The following is a 9115-nucleotide window of genomic DNA, read 5'->3' on the forward strand; positions in this document are numbered from 1 at the left end:
ATTATGTATTACTCTTGGATCATGTTACATAAAGGCAATATAAATGTCACTTTGATTAAAGATATGCCATAAATTTAATTTTATCTCACTTTCCAACTCGTTACAAGGACTGCTAGTTGCTGGTTCTTACAAGTAATTAATCTCTCTCTCACTCTCTCTCTTTCTAAAAACCTTAACAAGTAAAAGCTGGTATTCGTTTTTCTGTACTTATCGTCAATATCTATGTTAAGTCGAAAAACGGCACATAACTATGGTTACACAGGCGCGTGGCGTCACGTTGCTATGGCAACTTAGAAGGGAAGACATACAAAAACAATACAATAATGTCTACCTCGGTGGCAAAAGAAGAAAGAAAGAAAGGACGTACGTAAATGGACATTTTGTCAAGTTGGTCATTATAAGCAAACAGCAATGCTAACTCTTATACTAATTTGTTATGTTTCTGTGTCCTAGCTCCCCTCGAGCAATATGTATCTCAGTGTCAGGAATACATGGAGTCAACCAAAGTACAGGGCAGACAAACAGCATCGTAGGTTCCTCTAGCAGGAACAGCAAGCAAAGTTCTCGGGAAGAGCGCCATTCAAATTCCCGGACAAGCTGCTTGGGTAAATTACACACACAGATATTTATCTCAGTGCTTATCTTAGTAGCTAATTGTTCCCCTTTTTACAGGTGTTTGACGAAGGAGATAATGATGTCACTCCTCAGCCACTATATCAGGCAGATTCAGGAGCAGTGTAGGCCAAAGCCAATAGGTTATTTGTGGATGAAATCTTAGCTGGATAACCATCAGACCAGACAACAGCCATGGGGAGCTTCACAATGCCATTCTCAAGGTACCATGACACATGCTGACATTCTTCTACAACAGCTGGAACTGATCTGAGATGGCAGAAGCATGTGGATCCCGTATGTAAAATTAGGAAAACTGAGGTGAACCACCAGCGAGTTTGTTAAATATATGATGCGTGAATGTTTACCGCAGGCTTCAACAATGAAATCACCAATAGTAGTTGAATGTATGATTTATTGATAAGATAGATGATGCTGGAAGGGAAAATAGTTATCTCTGAAATAGCCATATGGTTAAAAATGTTTGATGTCTGTTTTTGTACCTTGTGTAGCACCGACCAGTGCGAAGACCATTTGAAAGTGTTTATTATTAGGGCCCGAGCACCAACTGGTGAGAGGACCCTATTGGAATCACTATGTTTCTTCTTCTTCTTCTTCTTCTTCTTCTTCTTCTTCTTCTTCTTCTTCTTCTTCTTCTTCTTCTTCTTCTTCTTCTTATTATTATTATTATTATTATTATTATTATTATTAATAATAATAATAACTATGCAGAGGCTGTTGTGGACACCAATAGAGATGCAGAGAAGAGCATGTCAGTGGGCAGCACAGCCAGTACAGGTAACACTCAAAGACACTGGAGAGGATACTCTGTTTCAGTATTGGTTTTATTAATTGTTATTTCAGTCAATATAACTAAGAATACTGAGAAATTAATTTTCCCCCTTGTGGATGATTTAATAGTGTACATGTATAAACTAATAAACAATAAATTACTTTGCAGAGAGGAAGGAGAGACAACTGGCTGACTTTGATATCATTCATACACTATATCATTAGAAAGCATGAATATTCTTCCTGTGATGATTCAGATTATGATTTGCAACAACAGGTATGTATTATATTCTTGTACTTCTCTTCAGCCAGTGTTCCCAGCTCACTGAAAGAAATGGCAGTGTTCTGGAGCAGTTTATATGGTGAGTCAGAGCTGCAGCTAATCATGCTATCAGATATATTCCAACACTGCTTACTAGTAATGGAAAAGAGCATCCTGGGAAACACCTTCCAACCTAAGATGGCTGGTTATAGACAGCTGCCTGTACTAGAAGGTAAAACACACTCACACTCACATTTGGCAATTTTTTTTTCCACGTTAGAAGCACTGGCACACAAGTAATGCAGGTGAATCAAGATGCTTAATGGTCTTACAGTCCTCCCTATACACTTACAAATATTGCACCCTAGCCTTGTGTGATTGTGTTCAATGATTGTGTCAGACCCAGACAGTCTTGTGAAGCCTGGGACCATGGAGCAAAGAAAGGAGGATACAGAGAGCTCTTCATCTCCAGCTCTCGAGCATCTGTGGGCTTTCAGTTGTGAGCTCAGCAGAGGATGTAGTGTCAGCAGCCTGGAACAAGAAGAATCTGGTAACAAAGACAGACCTGCTGCTGTCTGCAGAAATAAACCACTACTGCTGTAAATCTGAACCACTTTCATCTTGTCTTCTTTGACGGTGTTTTAGCATGTTTTATCATATCTGTCAATATTGTAGGATTTCTATTTAATGGTAATTATTAGCAATGTGTGTGTTAATCGTGTCTGCAGTATGCCATTCCAGATGACAACATTTTGTTAGTCTGTACTAGTTCAACATAATAATAAAAACATACTTCGTCTTTTACTTTTCTACTTCTGCTTTTCACTTATTCCCAGTACCATAACCTGATGATCAGTGATTTTCCATTTAGTTTCTCGAGATTATTACATTTGATACTTTTCAGTTGAGATGGAAGCTACAATTGTGATTGCTAGGAGCTGCTGACTTAACATTTTTCACATTAATTGAAAAAATTTATCAATTGTCAAATTCCCTGTACGTCGACTTCGAAGAAATTGCATTGATTTCATCCATGTGTCGCTATTTTTAGTCACGCTAGCATCAGGGCTCTAGGGATGGCAATTTCTGTAGGTCAGCACGTTGATCCACCACTTTGGCCCAGACTAAATAGCTTGACAACTACTTAATGGTTGGCAAAGGAATTTTGTACAGATGTTCCAGATGTGGATTCCTGCTTGCTAAGCTCTTCATCTAGGGCAAACAGCCATCGCTGAGCTCACCAAAGCTATTTAAAGTGTTAAACAAATCTGAAATCAGGGTTGCGATTTTGAGGTATGGAACCAGGGTAATCTAGCCGTGCAGATAATATGTTGTTAGGTATAAATCCCAAATACAAGTGAAATTAATTTTCAATTGTTGCGCTCAAAGCATTTAAAAAGTTATATTTAAAGAACTCCCAAAAAAAAACTTCCCAAAAAACACACTCAGTAATTTTCTCAGTACTTTCTAGTTAAAAAACTGGCCCGAAGAAAACAGTGAGGCCTATGGATTATCCAGAGTAACTAAGACAATGTTGGAAAAGACATACTGATTCTGAGTTTTTCAGATGTCATTTTGTTATTGCTGTGAGCAGCACAAAAAAAATTTTGTTCAGATATTACTAGAGGTAAGTGAGAAGGCCAATCAATACTGTGCCTGGACTTTGTTAGATATTTTTATTATTTTAACAGGCATAATCAAAATTGTCTGGCATGAATTACAAATTAATCATGGACAGTGCTAACTAACAAAATTGCAGGGGCAGCTGTTGCTTAAACATTTAATGTAATTACACTTGGCAAACATTTACTCTTTTATGGTTCTACTACTGAAAGTCTTCCTTGTTTGAAAAGTTATAAACTTAGAATGAGTTCTGCAAAAGAAATCAAATTTGCGCCACTTGACTAAAACATATCTTCATGTTCTCCGCTTTCTCTGTTAGGACCTCCTGGCTGTGGGTTATGGTGAATTTGACTCCAGTAACCAGAAACTAGGCCTAGTGTGCTGCTGGTCCCTCAAAAACCCTACAGTATGACTTTGATGTGATCTTTATTTATTTTCCCAGACTTCCAGACATCAAGCTCCAGTGCAAAATGCTGCCTACCTCTACCCCTTCCTCAGTAGCATACACAATGTTGAGTGACAATTTAGTTCGTGTAGGAGTTCCAGCTTTTGTCATGTGTCTCCTCTGCAGTGGCCTGAGCATGCCATCTACTGTGAAAACACTGTGACTTCTCTGGACTTCTCAGCCAACAACCCCAGTCAGCAGGCTGTGGCGATGCATGATGGCAGCATCGCTATCTACAATGTGCGGAGTCAACACAAAAAGTGGCATGTCATCAGCAGTAGGTGAGGACTGTCTATGTGGACAGAAAAGCTCTTACATGACACACAGAAAATAATTAATTCAATGATGCTTCATACATATAATAGTGCTCTTTATTTATTTGTGCATGTCCCTGTGCAGTGAGTGTCCCAACAAGGACTTGGCTCCAGTGTGGCAGCTCAGGTGGACTCACCAAGAGCTGAGCCTAACAGGAGAGGAGAAGGTAGAAGCTCTCTTCTCTGTGTCTGCAGATGGCAGGATCAGCAAGTGGTTTGTCTTCAACAATGGCCTTGACTGCATAGGTATTTGTAGTCAGCAAGAGGCGAAGGTTTTACTATTGTCAATTCAGCTTGGTTTGCATTATGATGAAGACTATACATAAGTATACATAGAATACATAAAATTAGATACATAAAATTAGAAGTAACCAGAATTGCAATGTAACCCATTCACAAAGCCTGTTGAAGGAGAAACACCTTTCTAACAGTTCATTTAGACATCTCTGTGAACTCATAAGATATTAGACACAAGATCATTTAGGAACTTTATCTGTAAAACATGCTCAGATAAATTTAAAGGACAAGGAAACAACAATGTAGTCAACAACAATTCTGTAAATATGCCTGATGAGATTTATTTATTACTTTATAACTTGATTTTAAAAATTATGATTTAATATTTTTGTTTTGTTGGAACTGCAAAGGTTGTTAACAACACAAAATCAAGAGTGCTATGAGAATGTTCTTATATTTCATTGCCTTCTTTGCTTGTAAAACATACTGCAATTCAAATGATAAAAAAATGAGGCATATTGTTATTACATTACTATTCAAACCAGTAGTGCATATTTTGTTACATACATGATGAAGCTGAAGAGGATTTATAATACAAAGACGAGGGCTGGAAGGAACAATACAGAAAAGGAGACAGAAAGTTTTATGTCAGCATTGACTCCTGGTCTGTGTTTTGACTTCCAATAGTAAGTTTGTAACAGAAATCCTCTAGATTATAGGCTGGTTTCAGTTGAGCTGGCAGTAGTTCTTGTGCTATAAAGCTTGTTTCTTTGGAAATCTATATTACTGTAACAGAAATCTCATGGGCTAATGCAGGACTGTGGCTGTGATGCTACATGCTGTATATTGAGTACTGACATGGACAATTTACACAGTTGCACATGTTTTTAGAGGATGTTTTTTTTAGATGTATAGCTTTCGTGTTTCACTGACTCGTGTTTCTCTGTCTTTGACTTCATACATAACTGTTTTTATTGTTGTCATCATGCATCACACTTCTCTTCTACATTTTACTGTTCCTGCAGGACTCCAGTCTCTACTTGGCTAGAACATGGGAAGGTCTCATCCACAAGTGCTCCTGTTCCAACAGTCAGCAGTTTCTGGAGACTTTCAGGAAACACTCTGTAAGTCTTTAAAGATAAAAGCCTCTACCACCTTCTGATAAGGCTTGTCTAAAGATCTGGGGCCTTTGCTTAGTAATCCACACTAACCTCAGAAGCTTATATTTAATTTCTTCAAGTTTGAGCTTATTAAATCCATTAATGCTATATCCCACAATGCGTTGCTTACTGGCCCCTCGGCCAGTAACAGTTCAATAACATTTTTAACTTAAGTAATGCTGCTACTCTTTATTAGATTTGGTTTACAGGTACCCTGTAGAGTTACCTATATGAACAGGTCCCTGTATTGAGTGTATCACATATGCACAATGAAAAACATGCAGGCCATGAGCATAGGAGTGACATGATACACATATCTGCTCAGTTAGGTTCCCATATCAAAGGTCATTATTTAGGACATTCTTATCTTGGCGTAAATCATCTTGCCAGTTGTTGATACATGGAGGCCTGCTGGTCAAATTACCCAACGAGCTGGTAAATACCTTAAAATCTGGTCATGTTTAGCAAATGAAAAATTTTTTCCCTGTAATAATTTTTGTTGCAATAAATATAAATTAATCTAGAAAAGAGCTATCAGCTTGATGCTTAACTTTAATTCTTTGACCACTTGTTGCTTATATTGTTATTGCAGTGGTTCTGTGTTCTGCCACAGGGTTGAGTAATCACAGAGAGCCGTAGTAACGTTGACATCTTGTTCCATCTCAGTGTCCTGTGAACTGCATCGCATGGTGTCCACTCAGTCCTGATGTTTTTCTGCGCTGCTCTTCTGATTCAACCATCCAGCTGTGGAAGCAGGACCACATTAACCCCGTATTAGGCCTCACCTCCATCCAGAGGGCAGTGTGTGACATCAAGTGGGCCCCAAAGTGGGCCACTGTATTTGGAGCTATTAATGAGGGACATGAATTCAAGCATGTGTGTTAACTAAGGAGAGAACCTGTCTGTTTTGTCCGCTCTCTCACTTCACCCTATTTGTCTCTCTGACGTGTCCTGTGTCTCTCCTTCAGCCTGGATCCAGTCGCTGTGCAGCCTGCTGCCCCTGGTGTGAAGATGAGGATCCTGCTGTTTGCGACACAAACAAACTTAGTCCTAGTAGGAGACAGTGATGGACAAGTGCTCAAGAACCTCAGTTTGGGAAAGAGTAGCCAGGTATATATTTTGGACACTCGACGTTTACTTGTAATGGAGTTTTCTTACATTGTTGTAATGGTGCTGTACCTTCACTTAAGTACTTCTGTCATGTTGGCCATTTATACCTAGGTTCTGTTTTGCTTTATCTCTCATCTGCTTCTTTTTGTTGCCTCTTATTAACATCTCCTGTTGTTGCAGACCCTGCTACTCATACTTGCCCTGCAGTTACCTCAGTATTCCCGCCACCTGCATCACCTGACCTCCCTATCCATCTGCACACCTGTTGCTCATTGCCTCATTACTCTCTTAGTATACAGTATACACTAGCCCTGTTCCTGTAGTCATTTGCCAGATTGTCTTTGTTAATTGTAGCTTTCAAGCCTGCTTACTAGTGCTTTCCTACCGGATCCTGACCTTTGCCAGAACCTGTTTTTGCCTGCCTGCTCCTTGCCTGATTTGTGTGCCTTCTCTGAGTGTACCTGCCTCGTGCAGACCCTTCCCCCAGCTTTTTGCCTTTCCCTGCCTGTCCCACGAGTCTTGCTTTTGAATCCAAACTCCATTGCCAGAATCGTTATGACTTCTTCCATCAGTAGTATCATCAGCTGCTATGATGACAATTGTCAGAGACAAAACTAACTGCATGGAGGTGACAGGTTGCATAAAGAAGGAGTTTATGTTGACCCATTCCCCTACTTCTGTTGTGTTTATTAATCAACTGTTGTTTTTGAATGACTAAATCTCAAACTCCTAGATGTAATAATGTTTCCTTGGGATGTGAAATGAAACAAAGGTCCACGTTAATTTATTCTACTGGTATGTATCCTTAATAAAGGGTAACGTGAATCTTTCCTGATCATCAGCTACATATATTCTTCATTTTAAAAATAACAATCTTTGCCCAAAAGACAGTCATCTCAACTGTACATCACAAATGATTATATCTTTCTTTTGTAACAGCCTGTGATTAGACAATACAATACATTCCCAAAACAACATGCATCAGCAATGATGGTCACACGTAATCCATGAGAAGATTAATATAAATTTCATAATCATAACAGCATAATTTCAAAACTGAACAGCATTTGAATAGCAAGCATTTGGATTGAATGAAAAAAAAAGAAAGCAAGTATTCTCAATACATTTGCCAACAAAAAATGTCTAAATCAACTAAACACACAAACAGAAAATGTTGCCTTTATGAATGACAAGCATGAATGGCATATTTGGTTGCCAGAATTATTGTTGTCAAATAAAAGTGTCTGATTATGTTATTATCATTTGATCCAAAGTTTCTGCGCTTTGTTTTTCTTTGATAGCATAGATTTTTACAACTTACACGTATATAAACTGTTCATACTCAACATTTAGCTTATTACTAATTAATTATTTTTTTTTTTTTAAAGTGTAGTATTATGGTATATTACATTGGGATATGTGCTAACATGATGGTACTTCATTAAACATTTTAAGCAAAACACTAGATCTCCAGGGCATTCCAAAAACTGCACTTCCAGTGTGCCTTAAAACCTTGTTCAGAGCTTTTGTCATCAATGAATTTGTTCAAGAAATACAAATTGTTTGCTATTTTAATGATGCTGCTCTTTGAGGGAGCTCCAAAGAGAAAAAAAAAAAAAAATCTGAAACAGTGTTGGCATTAACATATCAATGGAGTATTAGGAAGAAGTGTCATACTAATAAGGCCACACTGTTCGCACAAATGTATATTATTGGATGTTACTAATCATCTGGTAGCTAAGCAGCTGATGAATGAGCCAGCAATTATGAAGCAAGAATGAAACAGTTAAGAAAAAGACTAATGCAAATGCAACTTCAATGCTCTGCCTGAACCAAAGTTATAGTCCATTTTTGTCTGTTTTCATTTTCTCATTTTAAAGGTCATGTTAATTGCCTATAATTACATAACATACCATCTGCTTGTTATGTACTGAAGACAAGGAGATGAATTTTGGTGCTAGTCCATTTATCACATATTAGTTTAGGTGATCAGCCGGTACTAAAACTAATATGTTAGTTTGGAATGATCAATGATCACCTAAACTAATATGTGATAAGTTTAGGTGATCAATGATCACCTATACTAATATGTGATAAGTTTAGGTGATCAATGATCACCTAAACTAATATGTGATAAGTTTAGGTGATCAATGATCACCTAAACTAATATGTGATAAGTTTAGGTGATCAATGATCACCTAAACTAATATGTGATAAGTTTAGGTGATCAATGATCACCTAAACTAATATGTGATAAGTTTAGGTGATCAATGATCACCTAAACTAATATGTGATAAGTTTAGGTGATCAATGATCACCTAAACTAATATGTGATAAGTTTAGGTGATCAATGATCACCTAAACTAATATGTGATAAGTTTAGGTGATCAATGATCACCTAAACTAATATGTGATAAGTTTAGGTGATCAATGATCACCTAAACTAATATGTGATAAGTTTAGGTGATCAATGATCACCTAAACTAATATGTGATAAGTTTAGGTGATCAATGATCACCTAAACTAATATGTGATAAGTTTAGGTGATCAATGATCACCT

The 9115-nt window shown here is 37.6% G+C and overlaps 1 pseudogene; it reads left to right on the forward strand.

The window, feature by feature from the left end:
- The first annotated feature begins 323 nt into the window (after window positions 1-323).
- LOC120798906 lies at window positions 324-6796 on the forward strand (annotated as a pseudogene).
- The last annotated feature ends 2319 nt before the right edge of the window (window positions 6797-9115 follow it).

This window comes from Xiphias gladius, chromosome 14, assembly GCF_016859285.1.
Source record: "Xiphias gladius isolate SHS-SW01 ecotype Sanya breed wild chromosome 14, ASM1685928v1, whole genome shotgun sequence".
Taxonomy (NCBI): Eukaryota; Metazoa; Chordata; class Actinopteri; order Istiophoriformes; family Xiphiidae; genus Xiphias; species Xiphias gladius.